The following is a 19138-nucleotide window of genomic DNA, read 5'->3' on the forward strand; positions in this document are numbered from 1 at the left end:
CACCAATCACAGACAGTATTGTGGATGCTAAGAAGTGCTTGCTGACAGGAGCCTGACATAGCTGTCTCCTGAGAGGCTTTGCCAGAGCCTGTTAATACAGAGGAGGATGTTTGTAGCCAACAATTAGACTGAGCACAGGGTCCCTAGTGGAGGTGTTAGAGAAAGGACCGAAGGAGCTGAAGGGGTTTGCAACCCATAAGAGGAACAATATCAACCAACCAGAGCTCCCAGAGCTTTCTGGAACTAAACCACTAACCAAAGAGTACACACGGAGGGAGGAACCCATGGCTCCAGATGTATATGTAGCAGAGGATGGTCTTGATGGATAGCAATGGGAAAAGAGGCCCTTGGTCCTGGGAAGGCTGGATACCCCAGTGTAGGGGAATGCCAGGGCGGGGAGGCAGGAGTGGGTGGTTGGGCTGGGGAGCACCCTCACAGAAGTTGGGAGAGGAAGGGTGGGGTAGAGGGTTTCTGGAGGGGAAACCAGGGAAGGGGGTAACATTTGAAATGTAAATAAATAAAATATTCAATTAAAAAAACCAAATATATGTACGTATATTCACAGAACACACACACACACACACACACCTTAACGCACATACGTGCTTGAGCACTCACGGCGATTCAGAGGCTGACTGAGTGAGAGAATTGCAGATATTTCAAGAGCTAAGCATACAATCCACTGACTGATACTTATTAATGACGAAAGGGGTTGTTCCAAATTTATTTCTTAACACTCATCTGTTTTCAGTAGAGTTTCTATTGTGCTTGGACTATTTTCTTTGGGACTGTTTGCCTCTGCTGCAGTACAGAGACCCCACAGATGCAGAGGCATGCCATTTTGTCCATGTTGCATCCATTTTGATTAGGCAGATTTGGTTCTGTTTCCAAGGGCAGTCCACAAGGTCCCAGATAAGCAGCTAGATAAGGCGTGTCAGCTGTCTTCCTAGCTGGTCCAAGCACTCTGCCTCGGAAGGAAGGGCGCCTCAGACTATCTGCTTGAGGATGTTCTCAAATAGACGGAATCTGTGTGTATGAAAAAAAGAGAAAGAAAAATCAGGCTACAGGGCAAGTGGAAGCTTGCGGGGGGCTTGGTCTACAGTGTCCTGGAGTCACTATGGAAAGCAGACTTAGCAAATGAAATCTTTAATTAGCCAGTTCACAGCAGGCTGGAGGTTATCACCAGGAAGAGTCAGCTGGTTCTTGCTGGAGTTTTAGGATGTGGACTTCTGACCATTAGAAACGTCCAGACAGGATGACTCTGATTAAGGGTGACCTTACACCTGACCGTATTAAGTCCCACACAACTGAGAGACTTGAACTCACGTTCCTCGATTATTTGATCCAGTAATCCAACCTATGCTGGGCAGGTAGACTGTCTTTTCTGGAGGCGATGAGGGCTTACTTAGAACACTCTAGAAAAAGCTTTGCAGGAACACTCAGGGAGAAATTACATGGATTATCTTGACATGAAGCAAAGGGTAAATAATCTATTTGTTGATGGCCATTTTCCTAAGAAACCAGTTGCAGATTTACAGACACATTGGAACCTTCTTCTCCAAGTTCCTGAGAGCCCAGGGAGGCCTGCTCAGGAAGACAGGCCATTTGGTCACTTGGCACCAGATTCCTTCAGCACACAGAAGGCTGAGGGACTAAGAACCTCTGAAGAACTGTAAGCCCATCTTCTTGCCCAATTTCCCTTGGTGTTAGGGAAGTGATAGCCCGGAGGTTGAGGAGAGAATTACAGCAGACAATGCTGGTCAGAATTCTGAGTCAGTGCACTTTTTTAAATGCTCATGCGCTCGATAAAAGCATCGATGTCTTCCTCTGGCCCCCCTCTTGTCCCCTTGAAGAAACTGCTCAGCCTAAGGAGCTGTGGTTTGTTGAAGTGATAGCAGTTGCCTGCTAATAGTTGTGTTTAAAATTCCTGTTTCTTATCTTATTTACTGACGGATGGGAATGGGGCCTGCAAGACCTTCCTCCCAGTCCACCGCCCCCACCCCTGAAGGAGTGAATCACTTGACACAGGGGACATTAGACAACACGGTGGCTTCCTTGTTAAATCCCTTTGGCCTTGTCAGTTTGCCGGATGCACAGCTCCCCCGTTGCATCTGCTATGTGTCTTATCAGAGGCCGGCCACACAGGGTGGGCTCCCTTAATTTAAAATCAACAGAAAACAACAACAATAAAATCCGTCCAACTGTAGTTTATGACAGGAGGCATGCGTGTGGCTTTAGTTTTTCAACTAACTTTCTTCTTAAGCTTCTTTTGTTTTTAACAACATAGATTTAAAAAAAACTATACAAGAAAAAAAATTATTTGCAAAGATATTGCAATTTAAAAGAAAATGTTTTCCTATGGCCAGTCTGTGTGTGTGTGTGTGTGTGTGTGTGTGTGTGTGTGTGTGTGTGTGTTTTCCACCTTGTTTTTCTTTTTCTGCTTCTTTTTTTTCCCCCTGTAGATTCTGAAAAGAAATAGCAAGCTGTAGGCACTGCCTGCGGCATGCTGGCCGTGCTCCTTGGGTGGTCCAAGCCGACTTTATGATTTATTCAGCTAATGGGGAAGGAGCATGACCCCCAGTGACCACAGAAAAAGAGCTGCATGTGGGTTTAATGCTTTCACCACAAAAATGTCTGCTATGACTAAGCTGTGCAGCTGAAGTCACTGTCTGAATGGTGCTAAAAGGAACCTCGGCATTAAATGTGCACTATTTACTATAGCGCGGCTCTTGGGATTAGGCCAAGGGCTTCGTACTCAGTTTCAAAGAATTAGCATGGAAGCTGCTAGAAAAATTAAGGCTGTGCAATTTATTTTTACCAGGCTCCCTGGTGAGTTGCTTGGTGAAGGATTTACCTCATATGATTTTTTTTTCTTTTCCTCTGTTAATAAAGAGTCATTTTAAAATGTGCCAGTTTCTTGCATTCTATGGAGTTTTATTGTGGAAGGATCCCAGGTTTTGGTTTGTTTGTTTGTCGGGTTGCAGTCCTGAATCACTTGGTTATTGTTCTTTAATGTTAATTTGAACCGATAAAAGAATGCCTGGTGTGGAGAGAGAAAGTAAGAGAGGCAGGCTGGGGAGTGAGGCTCCTTTCCCACACAGGGCACTGCTCGAGAGGCTTCTTTGATCCGAGAACCCTGCCCCGCCCCCAACAGCATCATTGCTGGCATTACTGGGGCAAAGGAATGAGCACATTTTGCTTCGTGTGGATTGTGAGGGAAGGGGTTGAACGGAGGAGGCAAGGGAGGCACGAGGAGGGAGGGAGGCATGGAAAGCTCTTTGCGATTGTGACTAAGATGAATGATCATTACCGGGCTGTAATACCTGCCGTTCAACCTCCAGCACGTCTGCTGGTGCAGAACGGAGAAGCCGCTCACTTTGATGTCTGTAGCTCAGGATCCTGGGTCCAAAATGCAGCTAACTCTCTCTGAATGTTCCTCCATCCAAGACAGTTTAGACCTCAAGATCCAGAGAGAGCACCCAGCAAGGCACTGGCTTGCAGATCTCATATGCATTAAAACAAACAAACAAATAAGCTACATTACTCGGTTGTCCGAGTAATGCAGCTTAAATCAAATGAAAATCACCAGAAATGATCCTTGTGCCAGCCGGGATTTGTCAATTGTGGGGGTTGGGACACCTTCTCACCTTCCCAAACACACCGAGAGCCTTCATGTTCAGTTTCTGTTCTAAATATTTCTTTGCAGAAACATTTTCTTGGGGTAGAGGGGAATAGGGAGATGGTTCAGTCAGTAAAGTACTTGTCATGCACGGACTGAGACCTGAGTTCTAAACCCCAACATCCATGTTAAAAGGGCTGATGTGGAGGCGTGCATCTGTGAGAGCAGCACATAGAAGAGAGAAACAGAGAATCCCTGGGGTTTCCTGGCCAGCCAATCTAGACAATGCTCAAGTTCTGGGTGCAGTGAGAGACCTTGTGAGACCTGTCTCATGAAAGAAGGAGACAGGCTGAGGAAGGCATTTCATAAAGTCCTGTGCCTTCTGTAAACACATATATACATATACCTACACACACATGTAGACACACACGAACTTGTGCGTGGGCATATACATACACACAATATTTTCTTGCCATCTTGGCAAACCACCCTTTCTTCTAACAAGTCTCATCACTGTGCTGGGCTTCAAGTCTGAGTTGTATCTGTCTCCTTTAAAGCCTTCAGCTTGGTCCTATGTGTGAGATTTGCTTCTGTGCTCCTAAGCAGTTATTCTGCAAGGCAGGCCTTCATTTTTCCCAACTGAGACATGTAAATAGTAACCCAGGGCTGATCCGGGTGAATAGCCATTGAGTCTCTAGAGATTAACAAAGTCATCAAGAGAGAGTACTTGACCTTTCCCCCCCTCAGGCCTGAGAAGATAGGCAGGTCAGGAAAACCACTTTTCTGACTCATTCTGCAGGTAGATTCAAAAATAAAACCATCAGGGGTACTCCCTTCTTCCCTCTCCACCCGCTGTCTACCCTCTTCTCTGCATATTACAGAACCCAAAGAGGAGGTCTTCTTTACAAAAGTGGTGATGTATCAGTAGGGCATCAACTGAGTCCTGAGAAAGACTTCACTTAAAACCAAGACGAACCTCAATACAGTTTATTATAATATCCTGGATCAATTCTTTGAACCAGAGAAGAACCTTAGGACAGACCCTGGAGAATCTGAGTATGGCTTGCCATTTAGCATTTAGTTTCCAGAAGTGTCCTAGTGTTGTTCTCTTAGTTTGGATCAATATAGCATAACTGGTTACAAGAGCTATGACTTTTAGAACTCTCCATACAGAAGGAGTACATAGAAAATGTGCACTATTCAGTAACTTTTCAGTAATCATATGCTTAACTCCATGGAAAATTATGTGTTTGTATGCATATGTTTGTGTGTGTGTATACATACATATATGTGTATGTATTAAAACAAACAAACAAATAAAAAGCTACATTACTCGGTTGTCCAGCATTTGCAGCTTAAATCAACTGAAAACCACCAGAAATGATCCTTGTGCCAGACAGAATTTGTCTCATATATATATATATATATATATATATATATATATATATATGTGTGTGTGTGTGTGTGTGTGTGTGTGTGTGTGTGTGTGTATGTGTGTGTGTATGAATGACAGACTCTGGGGAATCTGAGAGTTTGGTTTGCCATTTAGTGTTCAGTTTCCAGAATATATATATATATATATATATATATATATATATATAGCATTTTTTGAGGTTCTGATTGATAATTTTCATCTCCTCCTAACATTCATCAGCTCCTATACTCCAGATCATGTCCCAAAGCACTCTGAAAAGTACATCTGTGTAATACCCAGAACTTAATGGCTTACTAAAGCCTGATTCACCTTTGAGCATCTTGTTATCCTCTAAAACGATCACGAGTCAGAGCTGTGCTGATCCATTTAGAGCCATTCTATGTTCTTTGTGGACATTGCTCCGTACAAAAGGAGAACAAAAACGTACAGGTTACAGATAAAAGCAACAGAATACAAAGGCCAGTTGTAAGAACATCATGTAGTGTTCAAAACACAGAAATGGGCACTGTCATTTCATTGGTTGCTGAGTATTTTTTATTCACCTGACTCTGTCAGCCAATGCTGTAGTGCTTAGCACAAAGCCAGGTGCATTAGTGCTCAGTAAACACGTTAGGAAAGATGAAAGCCGGGCATACCTTTCCCCCAGCAGTAGTTCCTATGCCAGCACATAACGGGCAGACATTTTTATGACAGCAGTTCAGCAAGCATTACTTTTCTTTCCATTTGTCCTCCTGGGCCCTCCAGTCAGGAAGGCGGGATGAGTTATGGCAGAGGAAAGACAGCTCTAACACAAGGAGCTTCCAAGACCCTTTGGAGCAGAGCATTGTTTTTGGCAGTGTATGGTGGTGCTTGGGTAGGGCTCCAGTAAGGGGGAAACATGAGGAGGAGAATTGCAAGGCAATAGAGAAATGAGGCCAGAGGAATCTTTCCCTCTGGTGTGGGTTTCCCACCCTAATTGGTCACCAACCCAAACCACCAGAGTGTGAGTGCAGTGTGCTGGACAGATGGATCCGCAGCGGTTCTGTGCCTGTCTGACATCTGTGTATTTCTGGCACACAGGTGTTTCAGCTTTATTCAGCCAGGAAACAGCTTTTCCCCTTTCTTTTCTAAGGGAGGGAGTTTTTGGGGAGGTGGGAACACCCACGATTGTTTCTCAGAATAAGGAGGAGGCAAGGGACGGGGGAAGGGAGCACACAGCCCACCCACTGCTTATAGACTCCTTGCTTCCCTGCAGGTCAGCCTTACTCTGCAAGGTGTAAATCAGAGGCCAGATGCCTGAGCTGGGACGGTTTCCAGATGCACGCTGCACAAAGACCCATGTGTTCTCATTGTGAGGAAATAGCTTGCCAGTCTGACAGTTCTAGTACAGCAGACCAGTGTTGGGACATGTCATCCTGCCTGCACATCTTCCACCAAGCAGGGAATGATTTGCAAATGCAGTGTAAGAACCTGAAAGCCAGGAGAGGGGACAGTTAGAAGCTGCCTTGTCCCTCTGTGGAGCCTGCAGACCTAGCTGATAAGCTGCCGCAGGAAGCCCAATGCCTGACAGTGTCTGATGGATGCAAGAATCTGAGCCACTAAAGTCAGTGGCAAGCAGCTTCAAATGGGCCAACAGTGCACCAAGAGCTCCCGGCCCTGCTCCCTCAGTAACTGGTCACAGAGCCAACTGGCAGCAAACGTGCAGAGTGGCTACCCCTGTTCTTCCTTCCTAGAGTTGGCTTTTGCTCTCTCTGGCCTAGGCCATTGAGCTTCTATACCAACTTCCTTCTTCCTCTTCCTCCTTTGCTTTTTAAACTCAATTTTTTAAACATACCCTTACAGGGAATTATTGCAAATGGAATCCAGGGCCTCTAACATGCTAGGCAAAAACTCTACCCTGAACTATGCCCTAGTCCTAAATGGCTTGCTTTCTTTTCCTTTTTAAACATTCGTTTTCTTTCCATATGTATGTGTGTGGTGTATGCATATGTGTTCATTCTCACACATGTGTAATATACAGCCACATGCTGTGTACATGCTTGCATGTGCCCAAGACTGAAGTCTGGGGTTTCCCTCCATTGCTTATCTACCTCCTCTGTTCAGGCAGGCAGGCAGGCAGTCTCAATCAAAACTAGAGCTCACTGATGCACTTGTCCCACACAGTTAGCTCGCTCTGGGGTTCCCAGTGCTCTTTGCTTCCCAAGGCTGTAATCACAGGAGGACCACTGCCCCCATCAAACACTTCCAGGAGTTCTCAGGATCTGAACTCTGGTCTTCTTAATTCTGTGGCAAATGTTTTCACCTCTGAGGCATCTCTTCAACCTCAAGTGATTTACTTGAAAGTATCATATACCAGGAGGTTACTTTAACTCTCTGATAATTTGGGTGACATCTGACTATTTCTTGTCCCATTTTGAAATGAAGATTGCATTTAGAAACCTTAAAGGGGGATTTTTCATAAGGAACATGCATTTCTACTTTCGTTCATTTCTCTCTCTTATGTGGATCCTCCGCTCCTTTAGTTAAGAGTGGCAATTGTGTATGACCAGGTTCTCCCCTTGCATTTGTTGGATTTCCTAGGGTAGGACAATTTTTCTTCACAATAGCCATTCCAGACTTTGTTTGAACTCTTCACTCTGGTTTTGCTGGAGGAGGGGTAAACACTCTGTTGGTGACAGCTAATGATGTCAAGCCTACGTTTGTGTTCCTTTGTCTTATTTTGGGGCTAGAATAATGAGTAACTTTCCTTGATGAGAGAATTTGTTTTGTACCTCCTTGAGTCAGTAAAGCCTACATTTGGTGTTTGGAACAAGGCATCTCAATACCTTCTGGGAAGCTAGCATATAAAATACAATTAATGACTGACACAGAGAACAGGAAGCAAAGGCAAACAGAGCAGGAAATAGACCTGGGATTCTATAGAGGATATTGCCTTCAGCACCAATGACTCCAGAAATAACCAATAATAAGATTGTGAGTTGTGGAAATTCCATTCTCCAGAATGCATTTGAGGTCATAATTCAACTAGAAATTATCTTGGTTTCACTAGCTCATTTTCCCACCTTCTTTGCAATCCTGTTTTCTAGCCTCCCCAAAACCACCAAATAAACCCCAGGAATTTAACTCTATTAAGAAAAATAAATGTCTTATCCACCTGTTAATAGGACTCAAATGCTAGGCTAATGGAGACCTGGATGTGCTTTAACACACCCAGCAATAAATGGCAGAGGAAGAGTATATTAAATTGAACTGCTATTTTGTACTCTACGAAATTTTAACCTGATACTTTTTAAAACTTTTATCCTTTTCCTCAAAGGAAAGGATTTTTTTTTTCCCTAAGTAATACAAATTGTACCACCTGGAAGCAAAATTAGAAACTTGCCTTACTAATGAATGTTTTCATTCTTTGCTGAGGTCTAGATGGTAGGACACAGTACTTACTGCATGCAAAGCCACAGTGAAAGGTACTGACCATTGAGCAAGTGCACAAAAGCCAGAGAGGAAGCAGCTTTTCAATGGAATGATCTTTGTGATGCTTAAAACAAACACCTCAAAACTGCAGGCAAATTCCTTACTTAACATTGTTTTGGTATTTGAGATCAATGGAGAAGTTAAACTGTAACATCATCTCCTATCAAGGTGAAACACTTTCCGGATTTATGAGCCTGATGTTCTTTTGATGATATGCAGAACTTTTTTTTTTCATGAATTGTTGCCTTCAGGTCCAGCTCCACTTTGGTCAACCCCATGACATCATTTGTACCTTAAGAAACATTGACCTGTGTATTTCTGCACTTGTGAATATGATTTCACAATATCAACAATTTTAAAGTGACTTACCATGAGGTTTCTAGCAGGTAAGTAATCTTTAGTTTTGATAAATGATGTATTTCAGAGTTAAAAATAAACTCAAGAATTTACTTTGCTGCCAAGGAAAAGTGAGCTTGGGCCATTTATTACGTCTTTTAAAGTGTGTTTCTTTGTTTGTAAAAATTAATTCATAATACCACATGCTTTATAAGGTTAGTGTGAGGGGTAAGTTAAAGAGATGCAAGAAAACATGCTTAGCCTGGCAATGTGTTTTGATGAAATGGCAAAAACCTGCAAAGACAAAAGAAGCTGGGAACTGCTCAGTCTGCAAGACTTACAGCGGCTGTAGGTCAAACTGTTCCTGAGCGAACACAAACCACGGACTGGCTAAGCAGCAGCAGCAGCGTGATGCAGACTGACAGCTGCTATATTCTAACTCACGTGTAGATTAACGTTTACACGTAGGCGATGTTTTCTGTCTGGAACACTGGTACAGAAGGCTGGGCATGGGGGCTCATGCCCACAATCCCAGTACTTGAGAGGTGGCGGGGGGGGAGGCTCAGGAATTGATAGTTATCCCCAGGTATACAGTGAGTTTCAGGGCAGCTTGGGTTATAAGAGGCTTTGCTTTAAAAGAGAAGAAGAGGAGGAGACGGAGGAGGAAGAGGAAGAAAATGAAAGTGAAGAAAAGTAAAGAAAAGAAAAGAAAAGAAAAGAAAAGAAAAGAGAAAAGAAAATGTGGCCCAGAGAAGAAAACTAAAATGTGTGATTGAGAAAATACATAGGAGCCTAGAAAAAGAATGGATCTCCAGTAGTAGATAGAATGAAGGAATAGGCATACACCTTAGTAATTTGTGGCTTGGAGTCATGATTTAAATACACCACCTCCATCCCATTGAACAGTAAGAAGCAATTATTAAAATGGTTCCATGAACTACTTCAACTAAGACACAGTTAAGAAGGTGACACAGCATCAGTGACAGCCATGAAAGGGCATGACAGTCAGGAGGGGGATGCACTGTGGACATGACTGTCAGGAAGGGGATGCACTGTGGACATGATTGTCAGGAAGGGGATAGACTGTGTGGACATGACAATCAACAGGGGGATGAACTGTGGACATTGCACAGCTAGCTCTATAAGGAAGCAAAGCTCTGCCTCCTTTATTGTCCATTGAGTTTATTTATACTCCTTCCAAACATCATGTGTCCTCCACAGGTCTTGTCTCAAACTCAGTACATGTGTCTGTCTCAGCTGACGTCATTCTGCCAATCAGCCATGAAAGTGGCAAGAAAGTGCAGCAAACCACCAAAAGTTTTTTGAAGCATTTCCTTCTATGGAATCCTGGCAAATGGAGCTTAACTACACAATATAAGGTAGACAGATATGTAGTTAGCGAAAAATTCTTCATCACGCATTCTTTCAGATGCTTGCTTTAGCAGAAATGTTCTTTCACTGTGTCTGCCTTAGCCTTTCATCTGTGTCCACTTTAGGAAAACACTCCTTCAGGTGTTTGCCCTTGCAAAACACCATCCAACACAACTGACTTTCCAAAGAAAGCTTAAGTTTCCACTTCTCCTCTTTTCTCCAGCTCAGTACCCAGCTGGTGGGAGTCCCATCTACCTAGGAGCCTGTCATTGCTTTCTCAACTACCTGACAGCATCTCGTTTTTCATTATATGTCCTGAACGTGATCAAAAAAGGAGGATGTGACATTAGATAGTTTGCTCAGTCTCACACACTTTTCAAATTAATGAGTACACAGCCAGCGTGGATGCTTTCCTACTCTCAGTTGCTACTATTTTAGAAAAAAAAATATTTGTTTGGGGTATTTGATTGTTCTTGACTGGATAATTTCTATGTTTTTCTGAAGCTTTGAATTTGTTTTTACTGGTTTCACTGCTTTTAGTAACCAGAGTACAAATGTCACCACTGACTTAGAGTCTAATAACTGACAGAAAATTGAACAGAGTAAATGTGCATATATGGCAGTTCTCCATTCCTTGAAGAGCATACTAACAATCTTGTTAGCTTATACTGTGTTCCTGTTAATATGTGACACTCAAGTCCTTTAGACATGCTTATGTACACCTCTGAAAGAATCTTCCTGATAGTGTGTATTGTGCTGCTATGAGTCTTTATTTCCAGTCTCATGGTTTTTCTCATGTCCTGGCTGAAGGGTTTGTTCTTTCCTTAGACTCCTCCTCTCTCCTTGGCTAGTATCCATCACAACTGTGTCTCACATGTGTCTCTGACTTTGCATCTTCTTCCTCTGTGCCTCTTCCTTTGTTATCTAAGTTCTCCAATGATTCCATTTTTATGCTTTTGCTGTTTTAACCAAGGCATCTATAAAGAATCCCAAGAGTAGGCTGAAAATTTTTTATCTGAAAACATCTAGTAAACAACAGGAGTCCCTCAGACCTCTTTGCTTCTCTCTATTTTATCTTAAGAATCTTTTTCTTGTTTGTTAATCCGAGTCACCATTTGAGAAACTGTGAATCATGTGACATAAAATAAGCAAGAATTTAACGTGCTTATTATATACTACCCACTCAACTGAGCATTCTAATTTAACCCTTAGGACATGTTTTAAAGATTAGTAATGCTGGCTCGAAAAACATCTAGGACTTGATGGCTAACTTCTTGTGGGACCTTTAAATATTAGTAAAAGGTTTGCGTGATATGAAAATAAACCAAAAACATGAAACCTTTCATTATTAGGAAGGAGTGAGGTCATTCAGTGCTCTCAGCCACCTTTGTGATTTGTGTGTCCTCAGAATGAAGCAGGGAGTTTCACCCCTAGGTTACGAGAACAGTGGCTTCATGGAGCACGTTATTGATGACAATTGCACTTTACAGTGGCATGCCTGTGAAAACGATTCAGAGGGAATGTGGACTATGGAAGTTCAAAAGCAATGATACATTTGAATTTATATACAGCTAACTCAAACAAATTGCATGAACATTATAGTAGTAATTTTATCACTCAATGTGACACAATACATGGCTGAAGACACTTAAGACTGGGAAGATTTATTCAGACTCATGATTTTGGAGGGTTTAGGTCTGTTATGGTGGGGAAGGTGTGGCTACAGAAATGTTCCCCAGATCTATCCTTGTTAATAGGATCCTGAGGTGGAATCCGTTCTTCATATCTCAGCCACTCGGGAAACAGAAAGCAGGACTGGAGGTAGAGCTAGATTGTAACCCTCAAAGATATTCCCACAGTGATCTATCGAATAGCACCACCCACTAGGAAATCAAGGAGCCTGTCGAGATTCCTTAGCTATAAGTCAAAACAGATGCATAATTGTATCACTTGCAGTTCTAAGGTGGTTTTGATCTTCAGTAAAATTTATGTGTAATTTCCTGCTGGACCACTCCACCCTCACTGCAACCCTGCTTTAAAACAAAAGCATCTTTCAAGCACGTAAGTCAGTGCAGTGCCTCACGCTCCCATCCCCATCTTCTTGGACTCATTCTTAAGACGCTATGAATCAAAAGTTTCCCCCTCCTGTCAACTGAGAGTTAATAAAGGACAATGTAGGATCCAGGGACCCAGGGGATCTCGATGGAGGAGTACCTGCCTAGCCATGCACAAGACTTTGGGTTCAATATCCAGCGTCCTAAAAATTTTAAAGCATTAATTTGGTATGTTTAAGTAGTTGAACAATGACTCAGAATCAATGGGGGGATCACACGACCAGCAGCTCCTGAATATAGACACTAGAACTTCTAGTGGAATGGAGCCTTATTAACTAGCTAATGAGACAGAACAGTTCAGTTTAGTGATTGACTATGGGGACATTTCCCTTCCTCTCTCCCTCCCCGCTAGCCTGTATGCAATGAAAACCTCTAGTACAGGACAAAGATCTCCCTAATTTCCTCAGTCCAGGTGGGCTATGACCATTTCAGGACTGCCAGTCAGTGGTGAACAAAAGTATCAGCCCCATGTTGGGCCTTTCAAGTTTCTGAATTAGCCAGGCACTTGCAAAGGGCCGGGAGCTGGAAGCTGGGCCTGGTTAATGCTGGGTGGAAAGCCAGGATTTACTCACCATCTTTGTGACTCTTTGTAGCCATCACTCAGAGTATCTGGGACTGGAAGTTTCCTTTTTTTTACCCCTGAGTCCCTTTGTAAACAGCATGAAGAGGCTGGGCAATGTGCCTGAGTACATTATTGCACCAGCGCCTAGTTCCTCCTCGCCTAGTTCCTTCTCCAGAAACGAACTCTTTCACCCCTTTCACTGAGACCAAAGTTTTCTCTTCTCTTGGTGATGTGGAAACACACAGGAAGAGGATGAGGCTTATGGAGTCCTGCAGACCTAGTAAAGAGGAGATGGGTGTTGGAGATGGGTACTTTTGCCTGAACCCCCAGAAAGCTGTTCCTTATAAACAGAGCAGTTGCTGTTACAAAGTACAAAAACACATTTTTCCTTTCTTTACTTCTGAATGGAGTTGGTTACGCTTTCAGTGTTAAGTGTGAAAAAGGCAAGAGGAAGGACATATCCAGAACTCAGGCAAATTTAAATAGAAAACTTTGAGGACTACTGAAACTTCATCTCTGAGAGAATGTGCCTTTGATAAACTTGTGAACTATACTCTAAAAGGAAGTTCACCAAGAAATGCTATTACAACAAACCGAATGTGCAGCATCTCAGCATCAGGGCATCCCAGCAGCCATATTACCTCCTTTCAGGGCCCTGAGAACTACGCGTTTACGTGGTGAGCATGCAGCAGGTGTCACTGGCTGGGCTGTTTCTGGAGCACTTTTGGCACCTGTCCTGGCACATGAAGAGACAGGATGTGAATCCTGATTACCAAATCCTACTGGTATGTGGAGTTTCTTATGCAAGATGCAAGAAAACACCCAGGGGGAAAGCACACCTCATTACAGCATTCATTCATTCCCTCTCACTCATTGCTGGGAGGGAATTAGGAGCTTCATCTCCTCTATAGTGATCTGGAAGGATCACATGCTTGCTCTCTTGTAACTTTTAACACAAAGTTGAAATAAGAAACAATCACCTTTGGTGGCTGATTATGCGATGGATCTCTGGGTGGAGTAGTCTCTGGATGGTCCATCCTTTCCTCTTACCTTCAAACTTTGTCTCTGTATCTCCTTCCATGGGTATTTGGTCCCTATTCTAAGGGGGAATGAAGTATTCACATGTTGGTCTTCCTTATTCTTGATTTTCTTGTGTTTTGCAAATTGTATCTTGTGTATTTTACATTTCTGGGCTAATATCCACTTATGAGTATATATCATGTGAGTTCTTTTGTGATTGGGTTACCTCACTCAGGATGATATCCTCCAGATACATCCATTTACCTAAGAATTTCATAAATTCATTCTTTTTAGTAGCTGAGTATTACTCCATTGTGTAAATATACCACATTTTCTGTATCCATTCCTCTGTTGAGGGACATCTGGGTTCTTTCCAGCTTCTGGCTATTATAAATAAGGCTGCTATGAACATAGTGGAGCATGTGTCTTTCTTACCAGTTGGAACTTCTTCTGGGTATATGCCTAGGAGAGGTATTGTTGGATCTTCCAGTAGTACTATGTCCAATTTCCTGAGGAACATCCAGACTGATTTCCAGAGTGGTTGTCCAAGCTTGGAATCCCACCAACAATGGAGGAGTGTTCCTCTTTCTCCACATCCTAACCAGCATCTGCGGTCACCTGAGTTTTTGACCTTAGCCATTCTGACTGGTGTGAGGTGGAATCTCAGGGTTGTTTTGATTTGCATTTCCTTGATGATCAAGCATGTTGAACATTTTTTCAGGTGCTTCTCAACCCTTCGGTATTCCTCAGTTGAGAATTCTTTGTTTAGCTCTGTACCCCATTGTTTAATAGGGTTATTTGATTTTCTGGAGTGCAGCTTCTTCAGCTCTTTTTATATACTAGATATTAATCCCCTATCAGATTTAGGTTTGGTAAAGATCCTTTCCCAATCTGTTGGTGGCCTTTTTGTCTTATTGACAGTATCTTTTGCCTTACAGAAGCTTTGCAATTTTATGAGGTCCCATTTGTCGATTCTTGATCTTACAGCACAAGCCATTGCTGTTCTATTCAGGAAGTTTTCCCCTGTGCCCATATCTTCAAGGCTTTTCCCCACTTTCTCCTCTATAAGTTTCACTGTCTCTGGTTTTATATGGAGTTTATCGATCCACTTAGACTTGAGCTTTGTACAATGAGATAAGAATGGGTCAATTTTCATTCTTCTACATGAAAACTGCCAGTTGTGCCAGCACCATTTGTTGAAAATGCTGTCTTTTTTCCACTGGATGGTTTTACCTCCCTTGATTAAACATGCCAGCAAGATTTTGCTGAAAGGACCCTGATATAGCTGTCTCGTGTGAGGCTATGCCAGTGCATGGCAAACACAGAAGTTGATGCTCACAGTCATCTATTGGATGGAACACAGGGCTCCCAATGGAGGAGCTAGAGAAAATACCCAAGGAGCTGAAAGGGTCTGCAACCCTATAGGTGGAACAACAATATGAGCTAACCAGTACCCCCAGAACTCGTGTCTCTAGCTGCATATGTAGCAGATGGCTACATATGTGACTCCTGAACACAGGAATGCCAACAGTTACCTGAAAGACCCAAACAGAAAGCGTTCTGTAAGGTCGGTGATTGTTTCTTTATTTCTTTTTTTTTTTCTTTCTTTCAATTTTTTATCAGATATTTTCTTCATTTACATTTCAAATGCTATCCCGAAAGTCAACTATACCCTCTACCTGCCCTGCTCCCCTACCCATCCACTCCCACTTCAGGGCCCTGGCATTCCCCTATACTCGGGCATGTAAAGTTTGCAAGACCAAGGGGTCTCTCTTCCCACTGATGGCCGACTACAATCTTCAACCAGAAGATGGAAACAGAGTTCATTTCTAACCTGTAAGATGCTCAGTGAGAAGTGTTCTGCATCTAAAGAGATGAGTAGAGGCAGAAAGAGCTTTCTCCTGGCAAAAAGACTCTACCTCTATCCTCAGAAAGTACCCAGGATACAGGAGTTGCAGGAGATATCCTGGTAATCATAATGTTCATTGGTTAAGTGACTGATTCAATAGTGACAAATTCAGTGAATTGGTATCAGCTTGGGAACATGGGTCCTGAAGAGTGTCTCCCTACTGTGCTTCCCGGTCCCCATCTCGTTCACTTTGGGAAGGATGGTACTAGGTATTTTGTATGGTCGATGCTGAGAAGGACATGAAAGAAAAGTGTCAATTCAGTTGTAAACTGGAGAGATACAGGACCATTCCTCGTAAGATAGCCATGTGCAGAGTTCAAGAAGATCGCCAAGGTTTAGAGCCATATGAAATACTAAGTTCATCCAGTGCTGTTGAAACAGCTCCAACAAGGTATTAGAGGGTCAGACAGTAGAGAGAATAGATGTGTGTGCGCATTTAAACTTCAGTTTTATGATAGCTTTTGTAAAACAAAGCAGATATTTATTTGAACCTTGCCCAGAAGAATTTGGGTCAGAGAAGACTAACTTTTGAATTAGGAGATTAATATGACACTAACAGCGGGTGGCAATGAAAAGTCACTTCACTTCTGGTGACCTGGGTTTCCTGGAACATCAAGTGTGGGAATTGGATGCCATGCCCTTGGGTATCCTCCAGTTCTGACAGTCTATGGCTCCTTGAGATGGCTGTAGCACCTGTTTTCAATTTGAGCTCTTAACATGTGTCTCCTTATTCTTTAAATCTGCCTTTCTAGTAAGCTGTGGCATTCATTACCGGGCTTCTAGGCATTTCCTTTTATTCTAAAGAGACTTTATATTCTATTTTTCAGCTCTAGCTTTTCCAGTACCCTAGTGTTGAAAATATTTTTGTAAGAACAGCTGTTAAAATCATCTCTGGGCTTTAGTGGCAGCCATGGCTGGGAAGCCCCACTGGCCAATGGTATATGCAATGTTCAGCCTGAGAAGATGGTCTCCTGACTTTGATGAGAAATTGAAGTGATATTCTGTACTCTCACAAGCTGTTTTAACTTCTCTGGCACAATAAGGGAGGCCTTCCGACAACCCTGTATCCTGAACTTTGTTATTTCCTCCCTGGGCTTCTTCCTCTCTAATGTTCAACATTCTAGAAGTTTCCTTGTAGGATGGCAGTGATCTGCTATTCATCAGTCAACTTGCCTCTTTTCACACCTTTCTTCTCTGTTCAGTTACTACAGAATTTACTGTTGTTGTTATCAGTCAGCCAGATTAGCCATGCTTTCAGCCAGGAGCCAAAGGGGGAAAGCCCCTCTGGCAGTATCTGGCAGAAGGGACAGGGAATTTTGACTCTCCCTGTAGAAGGCAAAGAGGTGCTCCTTAGTGAGTCAAGCAAAAAGGATACACTGAAAGCCAGTCAGCCTCCACTAAAGAGGAAATTGGTGTGGGGTTACTTGGCCTCCTGCTAGTACTGGAATCTTCGTCAGGAGGGTCACTGGTGACTTCTCTCCACACGTTCAGAATGTCCTTGACACTGCTGTCCTGAAAGGAAAAGATTTTGTGATCCGGTAGTTCCCACTTAAATCATCTCACCTAGATGCTCCATCCCTTCAACCACCATCCTTGAACACTTGGTATATGCTACAGAATGACACTGAAACCTGTGCAGAAAGCAGTTCCCACATGGGCATTCACACAGGGCACCCACCCTCTCCACCCTTTGCTTGAATTTCTTTAGTGCTTACAGTTGCATTCCACATCCCAACTCTGTCTTAAAGCCTCCTTCCTTTGATCATCCTTTAAATCCTAACAATAATTCTGGATTAGTGCCTAGGCCTCTTCTCATAGCTAGTATTTAAGACAAAAACTACTTATCACAGGAACACAGTCTGTCAGGCTAGAGGCTGTAAACAGCAGGATAGAAAGTCAAGGGGCTTTCAGGAAATATCATCCCATCTCTCCTACTGGACACTGGCTCAGGTTTCTTCTCTAGTTCCTAGGAAGAAAAATCTTCACTGCTTGAGACTTTCAGGGCCCCTACCCTGTGCTCTTATCTCTCCTGTCCACCCCTACCCCCATATCTCCACCATACCTCTTATACTTTAGCAGGTAAGATGCATCTAGTGCATGATAATAAAATCATCAGGCAGCTCCCATCATAATGCCTGTGGTGCACAGAACCTCTTCCTCTCATTCCCCGCACCCCTCCCATGGTAGCGGTGGTGGATGTATCAGGTCACTTTCTGTTTGTGCCACAAACCATCTATGAAAATCCACTTACAAGGAGGAAAGATTCATTTTTTTCTCAGAGTCTCCAAGTTTTTAGCCGATGATCTCTTGAGCCCATTGCTTTGAGCCTGTGGTGTGTCATGGACTGTTCCTGGGGAGATGAAAGGAAAAATCTATTTGCTCTAGACAGAGAAGGCAGTAGCTGCCCAAAGAAAAATTACAATCTAGGTCTAGCTTGGTAAAGCAACACATTTGAGGGCATTATTTACAGGAATAACGGCAGTGACACCACTGAGAAGTTCCTTCAACAATTTATAAATAGGCAAACTATCATAATAAAGCATCCCACCCACAGCTAGATATATTCACAAAAACAATACTTCTGATGGATCGCACTGGGCAATGTATGGGCCACTACACCACCAGAGTCTCTCATTAATTCCCAGGAATTGTTAATCACTTAAGTAACCTCAGGAAAGGGAAGAGGTATTGTGAGCCTATGGGGTCCTCCCACTCATCCAAAGAGGTAATAATGTCTTAGTTAGGGTTTCCATTGTTGTGAAGAGACACCGTGACCACAGCAATTCTTTTTTATTATTTATTTATTTTTATTTATATGAGTACACTGTAGCTGTCTTCAGACACATACCAAAAGAGTGCATCAGATCCCATTTACGGGTGGTATGAGCCACCATGTGGTTGCTGGGAATTGAACTCAGGACCTCTGGAAGAGTAATCAGTGTTCTGAACTGCTGAGCCATCTCTCCAGCCCCTACAGCAACTCTTATATAGGGGCTGGCTTAGAGTTTCAGAGGTTCAGTCCATTATCATCATGTCAGGGAGCATGGTAGCAGGCAGGCAGAGGTAGTGCTAGAGGAGCTGAGAGTCCTACACCTTGAACCAAAGGCATCTAGGAAGAGACTCTCTTTCTGGCAGCTAGGAGGAGGCTCTCTTTCCACACTAGGCATAGCTTGAGCAATAGGAATCCTCCAAGCTCACCTACACAGTGGCATACTTCTTCCAACAAAGCCACACCTATTCCAACAAGGCCACACCTCCTAACAGTGCCACTTTGCATGGGTCAAGCATATCCAAACCACCATATTTCACTCCTTAACATCAT

General features: G+C 43.1%; 1 long non-coding RNA gene across 1 annotated transcript in view, besides 1 other annotated feature; it reads right to left on the minus strand.

Moving 5' to 3' along the window:
- Positions 1–696: 696 nt before the first annotated feature.
- Positions 697–19138, minus strand: part of Gm30605 (predicted gene, 30605) — an 82113-nt gene continuing 63671 nt past the window's right edge. Inside the window, exons 2-4 of the long non-coding RNA NR_168035.1 lie at positions 18068–18166; positions 12898–17328; positions 697–1026 (exon numbers count right to left, since the gene is read on the minus strand). This is a non-coding gene — a long non-coding RNA (predicted gene, 30605). The remainder of the gene's footprint in view (positions 1027–12897; positions 17329–18067; positions 18167–19138) is intronic.
- Positions 1969–3075: an enhancer, noted in NCBI's record as "Hh enhancer approximately 250 kb from Hhip". NCBI's record gives its function as "Hedgehog-responsive enhancer that can activate a minimal SV40 promoter in transfected C2C12 myoblast cells" and the evidence as "EXISTENCE:reporter gene assay evidence [ECO:0000049][PMID:26912062]".

The sequence above is a fragment of the Mus musculus genome, chromosome 8 (assembly GCF_000001635.26).
Source record: "Mus musculus strain C57BL/6J chromosome 8, GRCm38.p6 C57BL/6J".
Lineage (NCBI taxonomy): Eukaryota > Metazoa > Chordata > Mammalia > Rodentia > Muridae > Mus > Mus musculus.